The sequence below is a fragment of the Rattus norvegicus genome, chromosome 11 (assembly GCF_021556685.1).
Source record: "Rattus norvegicus strain SHRSP/BbbUtx chromosome 11, alternate assembly SHRSP_T2T, whole genome shotgun sequence".
NCBI lineage: Eukaryota > Metazoa > Chordata > Mammalia > Rodentia > Muridae > Rattus > Rattus norvegicus.
The window spans coordinates 47225440-47237687 of NC_141544.1; the positions used below are offsets into that span (position 1 = coordinate 47225440).

Below are 12248 nucleotides of genomic sequence, written 5' to 3' on the forward strand. Positions count from 1 at the left end.
TGCCACAGCACACATTCAGGGAAACACACATAAAATACAAATTAATATTTAAATAAAGGAAATACTGATTTTAAAAAATTAAGTTCCTAACCTCATGTTTTTAAACAGATGAACAGAGACTAGATAGTTTCCAGTTGCCTCCCGTTGTCCCTGCAACTCTGACACCCGGATCCCAGCACAACTGCAACATGACTCAGCGACCTAGGCATCCCACATCCCTGGTGCTCAGCACCATGCCTGCACCAGTAGGTTCTCAACAGTTTCTGAACCTAAAAATCCTTTTTTTTTTTTTTCCCAGCGAGTCACAACTGCCATCTCTTTTGCCTGCTTGGCTATTAGAAAGCAAAGTGCTCACAAAACTTTGAAAGTAAATCCATCTTCACCAAGCAGAGGGGAGAGGTCCTTTACAAGCAGAGTATACGGAACTCAGCTCTTGGCTGCAGGAGGGAGGCCCCTTCCTAACAATCAGAGGGGACCTGGGGGTTGAACAATACACACAGCTTCCAGATGAGCCCCCATAGCCACTTCCTCCCGCAGTCACAGATTTCTAAAGTCAAAGCTACCTCCGTGGCTGAGGGCTGAAGCTGAAAAGGGGTGAGCCCCATTCCCATTTCATCGACAGGGGTGAGGTGACCTCACGTTCGTAAACAGTAAACCCCAGTGTAGAGAGAAGCTAACTACTGAAGAAGCAGAAAACATGAGGCATCTGGATTGAGCTGGCTTTCCACCGCCAGTTTCCTACCAGATTCTGGCCCTGAACAGATGACAGTATCAAGATCGGTCAAGCAAAGCCAAGAAGGGCCCCGCTGTGAAGAAATTATTCCTGCCTATAAATAACTCCCTCTAGGGGGACAAACAGAAATATCAAAGCCAGGGCACTGGAGACGAGCTGGGCAAGACAGCTAGCTCCTCAGGAGCTAGAAAGGAAGTGTGTCCCTAGTGGAAGCCACGGTCACCATGCAGCACGTACCTGTAACGCCGGGCGGCCACGGTCCCTCGCCCAAGCTACTGGTCTGAGCTACCCGCAGCTCCAGGAGCGGTAACAAGCAGGGAAATGCACGGGAATGGGGCGGCGCGACTTTGCCAACCACAGGCAGGTGGCAGCCTCGTGAGCAGGAACAGACCAGGGAAAGGGCCAGATCCCTGCAGCCCCAGATCCTGGCCACACCCCAGCCAGGCTCTGGCCTCCAGCCACACGTGAAACTTCGGGGACCTCCAGGACCTCCAGGACCTATACACACAGGGTCGCTCCTCAGTAGCTCAGCCTGCCCCACAGCAGGCTGGTCCTTAAGGGATGCTGTCCTTCGTGGTCAAAATGTAACCTCCCTGTAGAAACCCGCAGTACCCTAGTCCCCTCCCCACCCCCATCCCTGTAATGTATTGCTTGTACTCCTGTGCCTGCCTGACTTGGTTCAGAACCCTCTGGAATAGATGCTTGGCTGCCGCCCCTTCCCCGACCCCCTACCTCAGGTAATAAACACCATGGAAAGTTTTGCTTAACGGGTGAGAAAAGAGAAAGCAGATCCAGCCGCCTTAGAGAGGCACGTTACTCCTCTGCCCCCTCAGCTGTGTGAGGGAGGTTCCTATTAATACTTACTCTTCCAGCTTTCCCTTCTCCCCCAGGAACAGGAGGCCTGAGAGAATCTCCATTCTTATCTCTAAACCCGATTCCTTCACTTTCTTCTCAACAGTTTCAAGAAGTCCCGCCCCTTTTCTTTTATCTACAACACACACACACACACACACACACAGAGGCATCTCTCTTTATAATACTATTTTTAGACATTCTTACTACTAGTTTACCTAAGCTAGCCATGAACATTCCCTGATCCTCCTGCCTCAGCCTCCCATTAGCTGTAATTACAGATGTGTGCAGCCAGGCTCTGGTACAACTGGAGGAGGATTCTTTATTCTGGGTATGACCCCGGTTGGCACCTGAGATTAACTATGATGCTCTTCTGGTCAGAGAATGAGGGAGTGAGACTGGGTCCCTGCAATTCAAGGGTGATCCTGATCAGCGATGGGTGTCTTCAAACACACAGTTCTCTGTGGCTACAAATGTCCTGCACCCAAGGGTTCTGCACCCCTTCTTCAGGGCCTGTCTGCCTCTCCCCGGTGCCTGCTCACGCACACAGTACTGCAGAGGACAGTCCCTGCAAAAGCTAGAACACATCTGAGTTAATGTTGTTTGGTTCTTGTGAAGGGCAAACCGGTGCAGACCTCCAGTGTGGCAATTCCTCAACAACAACAAAACTCAACAACAACAACAAAACTCAACAACAACAACAAAACTCAACAACAACAACAAAACTCAACAACAACAAAACTCAACAACAACAACAAAACTCAACAACAACAACAAAACTCAACAACAACAACAAAAAGCAAAACAAAACTCCAAGTAGATTGGTCATATGACTGACCCAGCTACTCACTGCAGGGCATGAGCCAAAAGGACTCTATTTCCTGCCTGGGGACACAGGCTTACCCATGTTCACAGCTCCGTAGTCACAATGGCTACAAGAGAGAAACAGCTTGGATCCCTTCAGTTGGTGAGTGGATAATGAAATTGTGGCAGTTACATACGAAGAAAGTTTATTCAGTGGTGAAGGAAAATGAGACTTGCAGGTCCATGGATGAAGCTGGGAGACATTATAATGAGTGAGGTAACTCAGACCAGCAAACCAAGCGTCACGCCCTCACGCACTCCTGGAGCTTACTGTCAGGCTTTAGATTTGTGAACTTAATGTAGAGTGCGTCTGGAGTCCAGGGAACTAGAAAGAGGCCATTATCAGGGAAGGAACGGACCAGGGGTGGGGTGGGGGGATAGTAGAACACTGAAGGTGTTCTGAAGGTGGAAGAAGGTTTAATTGGAGAGAGGGATGGAGGATAGGGCTGAGGAGGAGATAGGGTCATGGAAACTAACACCAGATTTTTGGAAAGTCCAAAGGAAACCTCTTAGTTTATAAGTGTAAGAGTTACTTTTCTGTTGCTGTAATGAAACACCACATCTTCAACAGCAAGCATGAAGCAGTCGGTGAACTGGACGTGGGCTGAGGCTATGTCTTAGGGTTTTACTGCTGTGAACAGACACCATGACCAAGGCAACTCTTATAAGGACAACATTTAATTGAGGCTGGCTACAGGTTCAGAGGTTCAGTCCATTATCATCAAGGCAGGAGCATGGGAGTGTCCAGGCAGTCTTGGTGCAGGAGGAGCTGAGAGTTCTACATCTTCCTCTGAAGGCTGCTAGCAGAAGACTGGCTTCCAGGCAGCTAGGATGAAACCCACACTCACAGTGACACACCCACTCCAACAGGGCCATACTTCCTAATAGTGCTACTCCCTGGGCCAAGCATATACAAACCATAACAGGCTAAGAACTCTCAGACCTTATTCCCAGTGGAATATTTCCTCCAGCAAGACCACGCTTCTTTTTTTTTTCTTTCTTTCTTTTTTTTTTTGGTTCTTTTTTTCGGAACTGGGGACCGAACCCAAAGACCACACTTCTTAAACATCCCAAAACAGAACCACCAACTAGGTACCATGTGTTCAAATACTTGAGCCAGTGAGGGACATTTCTCACTCAAACTACCACGCTAAGTTTTCTAAGAGGGATGGGAGGGGGAGTTCAGGGTGTATGTGTGTGTGTGTGTGTGTGTGTGTGTGTGTGTGTGTGTGTGTGTGTGTGTGGTAGGATGGGGGCTTCACCCACCCATAAACCATAAGCTAACAATTAAAAACCCCAGTGCCAGGTGTTAGATGCCTCTGTTTGAGCTGTTAGCCAGGAGTGTTCCAGAAACCTCCAAAATAACACAGACCATTGCTGGTGCTCTTGGTTGCCCCTCAGAACTTAATAGTAAGACCCTTTGTGTTGCTGAAAACACAAAAGTGGTCACCAAACACGGAGAAATCAAGTTAGTATTAACCAGTAAGTTTACTCCCTGCTAGCAAGGCTTCACAGTGCTAGCAGGAACTGTGGGCTGCAGAGGGGAAACCCATTGATAATCGCACCCAGTCGCAAGCCCTGTGAGCTTTAATAATGAGGAGCATGGAAAGAAATGCCGTGCTTGAACTAGAGGATCAAATGTTAGAGATAATTAGCCACTCTCTGGTTGGATTTAAGCCTGTCTCCACTGGAGGAAATGCAAGCTCGGGCTGTGAATGTGGCCAAGAAGCCATGGGTGGAAGTTCATTAGCCCTAAGAGTGAGGCTCTTACAATTATTCTGTTGAATGGAAATACCATTGAAACTTCCCTCCAAATTCTTACTCTGCACCCATAAATCAGTACAGCTCTTAGACCTCAGAGAAGGTTCCTGCAGTGGACAGTAGTTAATACAAAATTCACAAGTGGTCAGAGTGCAGAGAAGAGGTGCAGTGCAGTGCTCCCCCACAGGTGTGGTATCTATGTGCTATATATGACAGTCAGTACACACACACACACTCACACACAACACAAAGTCACACACACAACACACACAGACATAGAGCACACATACAACACTCACACATATAACACACTTTCTCTCTTACACACACACCACACACACACACTCATAAACTCACACAGGCTCACACACACAAGTATGAAATACAACCTCACATATGACCTGAGAGTTAGTAACTAAGATTGGAGTAAAACATTGGGTAGGAGCTGGAAAGACGACTCAGCAGTTAGGAGCACTGGCTGCTTTGCTGCTTTTGCAGAGAACCCAGGGTCAGTTCCCAGCACCTACATGGTGGTTAGCAACCATGTAACTTCAGTTCCAGGGCATCCCACACCCTCTACAGACAGGCACACACGTGGTGCACAGATATATATGCAGGCAAAACACCAAAACACAAAGTAAAAATAAATAAACCTTTGAAAAACAAAGAAGCTATGACTGCAGCAGCTGTCCCAAGAAATCTGGATTACTTGGAAGTGGCGACCGAGGAACGTGCCATGGCTTTTGAGTTTACTATTCAGGACATGGTGACAAGTGCGGGAAGACAAATGCACACATGCTTGTGACACTGCATGCTCACTCACACACGAAGATAATGCTAGACTCCTCCCAAATGCCGGCACTGGCCACCTCCCCATTACCAGTGGGTTTTGTTCTCAGCTCAGTATTTCAAGGTCAGGAGTTCCGTGTTTGTTTGTTTTTCCATTCAGATTTTAGATTTCTGCTGATTTCCACAAGTGCTTTGGAGAATCTCCGCACACACAAAGCTGCACACTGGTTGGGAAAACCTCCTAGAGGCAGTGCTCCAGCTAATTACAGAGGCCGCATTGTCCAAACTCTAAATCTAGGTCAGAGCAGCCCCAGGATAGAGGCAGGGGCACGCAGTTCCCAGGGACACGAGGCTCCTTGGACAAATCGCGCACCTGTTTACTGAGGGTGTGGCATGCGCTAGGCCTTTACCCTACAATTGGTAACAAAGGCAGAGTGATATTTTTAAGGAGTAACTTTCTAAGTTGGGAATTTTTAAATGTTCTACATAGGGAGCATATGTTGGTGCATGCAGAGTAGTACAGAATGTTTTCTTTCCGCAATGAAATTCAGCTGCAGAAATCATGACCCTTCATCCATAAGCATTCAGGGTGTATTTCCTAAGAACACTTCTCTTACCCAATCACGCTGCAGTAACTGAATTCAGATTTAAATTGCCCCATAGCTAAAGTCTGCCAGCAGTGAGATTTTCCCAGGACTATCAGGTTGCATCCGCTGTGGTTTGAATGGGTCCCCCAGAGCCCTGTTGTTGATTCTCCTTTGGTCTGTTGAGGGGGCTGGAACTTAATGGGGGTGGGGATAGGTCAGGAAGGCTCTGCTTTTGTGAATGGTTTTAGGCAGTCTCCGTGGAGTTGGTCAGTTCTCCTGGCGGCAGCTTTTCTACACAGTGACCCTTCTCCACTATATGATGACATTTCAAGGTGTACATTTCAAGGTGGCACATGACATCAGTTCAACCCACACTGGTCATGCTGCTTCCAGTCACACTGTGTAGGTGATGCAACAAGTTCCTTTTTAATCTTTATAAAACATTGTCTCTGGAGTGACACTCCGAAACGGTAGTGTTTTGTTTTTTGGTTTTTTTTTCCGGAGCTGGGGACCGAACCCAGGGTCTTGCGCTTGCTAGGCAAGCCTTCTACCACTGAGCTAAATCCCCAATCCCGAAACGGTAGTGTTTATTCCTCCATTATTCACCCAACGTTTGTCGCACCTGTTGTTTGTGTGTCTAAACCATGATTGTCTCACTGGGCTGCTCCTCCAGTATCTTGTTATATATGTTTATTCTACTACAGCTCAGAAACACCCCTCTACTATGCTCACCTGTTCAATTTTGTTTCCTTTTATTTTTGCTCTCACCTGTGAGTGGGGAATTTTTTTCCCATGTGTGTGTGTGTGTGTGTGTGTGTGTGTGTGTGTGTGTGTGTGTGCATCAATGCACATGGGTGTGCTTGCACTTGTGTGCTCATGCATGTGGTGGTTAATCCTCAATCATTCTTCCACCTTACCACTTACTCAGGATCTCTCAATCAAGTCCAGAGCTGCATGATATGACTGGAATGGGCCGGCCACTCCACCACTTCACGAAGCCTTTATGTGGGTTCTGGGGCACTGAACTCGAATGCTCACCCTGTATGACAAATGCTTGATCACTAAGCCATCCCTCGCTCCAAGTCTTTCCTCCTCAGTGTCATTGTCTGGTACTGCCAGTCTTTCCTCCTCAGTGTCATTCTCGGGTACTGCCAGCATTCACTCTCAGGTTGTGCCAGCCTTGACAAATGAAACTCTATACCCTCTGGACCCCCCTCCCCCCATCATGTCTCTGGCACCTCTGCGTTTCTGGCAGGAGCCATTCCTGGTCCATCTCTCAGTCTCCCTGAAGGAGGCATTTCTCCAAGGACCACTGACTCCTTTTCATGGACAATGATATTTAGAAACAAAGACATGGGCCCAGGGAATTCTCTTTCCTACAGGTGGCCCTGCTTCCAGGCGCTTAGAAATAGTTGCCTAAAAATAAATCCAAATGAAAAACCTTTTATTCCAATCCACAGGGTCCCCTTTTCTCCTAGTGAGGACCCTGGTTCCCAGCACTATCATTGAATTTAATGATTTACTTAAATCTATCACACACTCACTCTCTCTCTCTCTCTCTCTCTCTCTCTCTCTCTCTCTCTCTCTCTCTCTCTGTCTCTCTCTCAGAAAACTGTTTCACTCCCTGATTGGTTGACGGTACCTTGGTCTACTGAGCAGGCTGCTATACTGGGCAGTTCCCTATTGTTTCCCTTTTTAGCGCAAACATCTGTGAGAACGCCTGCTATCAGTCAGCCACCTCTTACACCAACCCTGACTCTGCTTGCCCGTCTCCTCTGGTCAATGCACCTTGCTGCTTTTAGAAATTCCACAGGTGCCTGAACATAAAGACACGAAGAATCACTGTCCCCTCCACATTTACGTTCCGCATCCTGTAGAACTTCTCTTACGGTTGTGTCACGCAAGATACCCAACATCTATGACACCTTTGCTTTATCTCCAAATGCACTGCAACTCTAGCCACTCTACCTCCTGGCAAGATGGACAGAAGGTACACATGGCTGTACATAGCGGTACGGCCCACTCTGCTTCCAGATGTGATGCCCTCTTCTGGCCACTACAGGCACTGCACACATATGGTGCATTTACATACAGTCAAACACTAATACACATACACTCTTTTTAAAGTGAAATACAGAATTACCTGGAGACAGTGGCACACACCTATAGTTCCATCATTTTAGAGACAGAGTCAAGTGGGCTATGTGAGTTCAAGACCAGTCTTGTCTAAATATGAAGTTCAAAAACAATCCAGGCTAAATGAGAGACCATCCCCTCCTCCTACACCTCGGCAGGGAAAAAGAAAGATAAAAAGAAAACGCAAGGAGCTGGAGAGATGGCTCAGTGGTTAAGAGCGCCCGACTGCTCTTCCAGAGGTCCTGAGTTCAAATCCCAGCAACCACATGGTGGCTCACAACCATCTGTAAAGAGATCTGTTGCCCTCTTCTGGTGTATCTGAAGACAGCTACAGTGTATTTACATATAATAAATGGATAAATCTTAAAAAAAAAAAAAGAAAACGCAAAAATTTATTTTCAAACGATGTTTCTTACTTACAGGTAAGGGCATATGCACTTACTTCTACTTTATTTTTGGTTTTGATGTTTAGATGGTGTCTTATGACTCTCCCAGGTTAGCCCCTGCCCTAGTCAGGTTCCCATTGCTGTAATAAAGCCCCACAACGGTGGTGGTTTGAAAAGAGTGGCCTCCACAGGCTCATACATTTGAATATTCTGTCTCCAGCTGGTGAATTGTTTGAGGAGGATCAGGAGCTAAGGCCTTGTCTCATGGGAACTGGGCTTTGAGATTTTAAAAGACTGGAGATCCCAGAACTTGGGAGGCAGAGGCAGGCAGATCTCTGAATTTGAGGCCAGCCTGGTCTACAGAGTGAGTGGCAGGACAGTCAAGGCTAAACAAAGAAACCCTGTCTCAAAAAGAAAAAGATACACACACACACACACACACACACACACACACACACACCACTCACGCGCACGAGAAAGACTGGAGGATTCCCAGTGGGCTCATGCTGGCCGCTCTCGGTGCCTCATAGTTGTGAATCAAAATGTGAATGATCCCTTCACTCTTCCATCAGAAATCAACCCTCAGAAACCCAGACGCAAACTGATCGCCTCTGTGTAGAAGTTCCTTTGGCCATGTTGTTATCTCAGTGACAGAAAGTGACTAAAGCAACCACAAGCAGGGAGGAGAGGGTGTGTCTTAGCTTACAGCCCTCAGGCCACACTCCATCCCTGAGGGAGATCAGGACTGGAACTCCAGGCAGGAACCTGGAGACAGGAAGTGAAGAGGAAGCTGTGGAGATGGCAGCTCACTGGCTTGTTCTCCACAGATGCACAGACTGCTTTCCTATGCTGCCCAGGACCACCTGTGCAGGGGGCACCACCCACAGTGAGGTGCACCTCCCACATCAATCAACCAAGGCAGCGCCCTCACAGACTGGTCTACAGGTGGATCTTGTGGAGACATTTTCCTCAAACCCCCTCTTCCAAAATATATCCAGGTCTATGTCAAAAGGACAAAAACCAACAAGCACAGCCTCCAACTAAGTAGCCCAGGCTGGCCCTGAGCTCCAATCCTCTCATTTCCACTTCCTAGTGCCAGGACTGTAGACATATTTGTTTTTCTGTCATTACAACTGCTCAAGTAGATACTTGACACTTTATAGTCCTAACCACAAGACATCATTTAGCAAAAACCAAAATAGCTAATATCACGCAGACAGTCACGGACCGATGCAGCAGTAACTGACTACAGCATGCTGCAGGAACAAAGAGGAGCTCTAAAACCCCTGCCCAGCCTGTTCAAATGGCCAACGGATATCAGGATTGTTGAATGCTATATGTTTGCCCAAACGATTGGCAATTTTAAAGATAGTATGGAGCTGGAGAGATAATGGCTCAGTGGTGAAAGCAGTGGCTGCTCTTCCAAAGGACCGCGGTTCAATTCCCTGCACCTACACTGGAGCTAGCAAGTCTATAACTCAGTTCCAAAGGACCAGACATGAAGGTGTCTGCTTACCACTCAAGGAAAGCACAACTACCCACATGCGCGCATGCACACGTGCACACAAACAAACAATGAGGGGTAAGTACAGGAGTGGGGTAAGTACACTAGCTGCACAAGGGTCAACACCCAAGTTCAAATCCCTAGCACCCACATAAAAAGCTGGGCATAGCTACACGTGCACCTGTAACTCCAGCACTATGGGGTATGGCTGGAGCTTGCTGGCATTCAGATAAATAGGAACCCTGTCTCAAGGGAATGAGTGGCAGACCAGGACCCCAGACATCCTCCTGTGGGTTACTCAGGAAACAGGCACAGCGCTCTCCCTCTCCATCCCCTGCACATCATCATCTCTCTCTCTCTCTCTCTCTCTCTCTCTCTCTCTCTCTCTCTCTATCTATCTATCTCACACACACACACACACACACACACACACACACACACACACCCCTCAGAAATGCTTACAAAGTCTCTCAGTGACAAAGACCTATATGAGAGTTAAAACCTGTGTATCAGAGAGAGAAAGACCCCACCAAGAGGAGAGACAGGACCCTAACAGATGCCCCTCACTTGTGCTGAAAGCTTCAGGAGGTAGCTTTAGATTATTATTGTCCACCTCAGTTCCTTGTGAAGCCATGTCTACACAGACTACAGAAAAGCTGGTGACCCTCAGCTGTAATTGTATGGATGACCAAGAATTCCAAGCAATAAACCCAAAAACCCTCTGGCCACATTTCTACCAACGCTGATGCTTTCATAACACTTTGAAAATACGTTTGTATCTATTACAAAATGTCTGAGATACCTGGAATTTACCTTGGTTTATTTTCTTAAATAATAAAAAGTGATTTAGGGGCTGGGGATTTAGCTCAGTGGTAGAGCGCTTACCTAGGAAGCGCAAGGCCCTGGGTTCGGTCCCCAGCTCCGAAAAAAAGAACCAGAAAAAAAAAAAGTGATTTAGAGAAACCTCAAATGAAGATAATGGTATTACTTTCATTGATGGTGTTTCGTTATAAATACTGTTTATCCAATCCCCACCCCCCCACCCACCCCCGGCTTTGCATAAACTGTCTTCCTGTTTGAAGAGGCCTTTCACTTTCTTTCATTTCTCCAGGATAATTATTTTCTTATTCTTTGAGGGAGGAGTATCGGGGACTGAACCTAGTCCTGACTCAGATAGACAAATCCTCCCCCACAGAGCTGCACCCCTAACCCCAGAATTTGGCTTAAGACAAATCCCAGGTCTTGAAAAGACAAAACCCATTTAAAATCTTCCCTACATTCTTTCATTAAAAGTGGTAAGTTTTTACTACTTCTCCCTTCTCACACACACACACAAAATAATAGTTCCACAGCATTCGTGTATGCCTAGCTTCCTTCCATTTGCCGGTGAAATCTAGAAATCACTCTTTGTCAGATGACATCTCTTCGGCCCAAACGAATGGTGCTGCATTGCGGATTCCTTCAACCAATTACTGGTGTGCTGGCACTGACGCTGTCTACAGAGCTGTGCCCCTGCAGGCGACTACACTGAGATTCACAAGCCTCCCTATTGCGGTGTTCCTGAAGGGTTAGTAGGTACAGGACAAATATATACGAAGTGCGTGGACATCATCAAAATTCCCTTTACTAGAGTGATTCCACCTTTCATCAGCACGGATGTCTGTTTCCCCACAGACTAGCAGAGCCCCACGGCGGTTTGAAGGCACAGCCTGTGCTCTGGCTCTTGGAGAGATACTGAGTATCTTTCCGCCCAGCAGAAATCAGGCATTACGTCATGTGGTGTGCGTCCTCCCTGTCCTCTTTGACTTTTTTGTTACCCTCAATCCTCAGTTTCCACCTACGGACACTAATCCTTCATCTTTGACGTATGCTGAAATGGTTTTGATCACTTATCAGTTGTCTCTTATATTACTTAGAAGTTTTTTTCACCTACGCAATTGCTTTCCTCTTTCAGGAGGGCGGAGGCGCTTCCGGTCTCGCGGCGGCACGCATGCGCAATGAAAGTGGAGCGAGGTTTCCCGGATGAGGCCCCACCGGAAGCCCCGCCCCCGGCGCCGAAGCCAGATTCGCAACGCTATGGCTGCTGACCGCCACCTACGCTGCAGTGCCGGGACGACGTACAGGCCAGGCCCGTCATCCCGCCGCTCGAGGGCCCCAGCCCGCCGGCGAGTTCCCGACACATTCCAGAGCGGCGCCTCGCTTACCTCGTAGCCTGGGGCGCGGCCGCCCGCTCTGCAGGGTGGTCGCGCTGAGACCCCACTGCGCCCCCTGGCGGCCGCGGCGAGCAGCGCGCGGGAATGCGCACTGCGCCAAGCAGCCCGCGCCTCGGGAACGCGCCGCCAGGCTGCAGCCTGCCCCTGCAATCTGGATCCAGAGCTCCCCGTCCCCTGCAAAGCCAATCGCGCTGCCTCGCGTGCCAGACACATTTGCCTCGGGGTACCACCCTGCGGCGTCTTTTCCCAGTACCAGAAGACAGTTGCTCAGATAGCCCACGCAGCGTCTAGCAATTCAGTTCCAGAGCCAACCTCCGCGTTATCAGGTCCCAACTATTATAATTGGGAAAGCCGGCCTCACATAAGATGGCAGCCCCAAGTGGGTGTATAAGCTACCCTCATTTCTGCTCATCCAGTAGGAAT

The 12248-nt window shown here is 48.1% G+C and overlaps 1 protein-coding gene across 6 annotated transcripts in view; it reads right to left on the reverse strand.

Annotated features, from left to right (window-relative positions):
- Positions 1-11911, reverse strand: part of Hlcs (holocarboxylase synthetase) — a 179839-nt gene extending 167928 nt beyond the window's left edge. For 3 of the 6 annotated variants that reach the window (XM_087575910.1, XM_087575908.1, XM_087575909.1), the window contains exon 1: positions 971-1058. The gene's annotated coding sequence lies outside the window, so the exon portion shown is untranslated. 6 annotated transcript variants of the gene reach the window in all.
- Between the last annotated feature and the right edge of the window lie 337 nt (positions 11912-12248).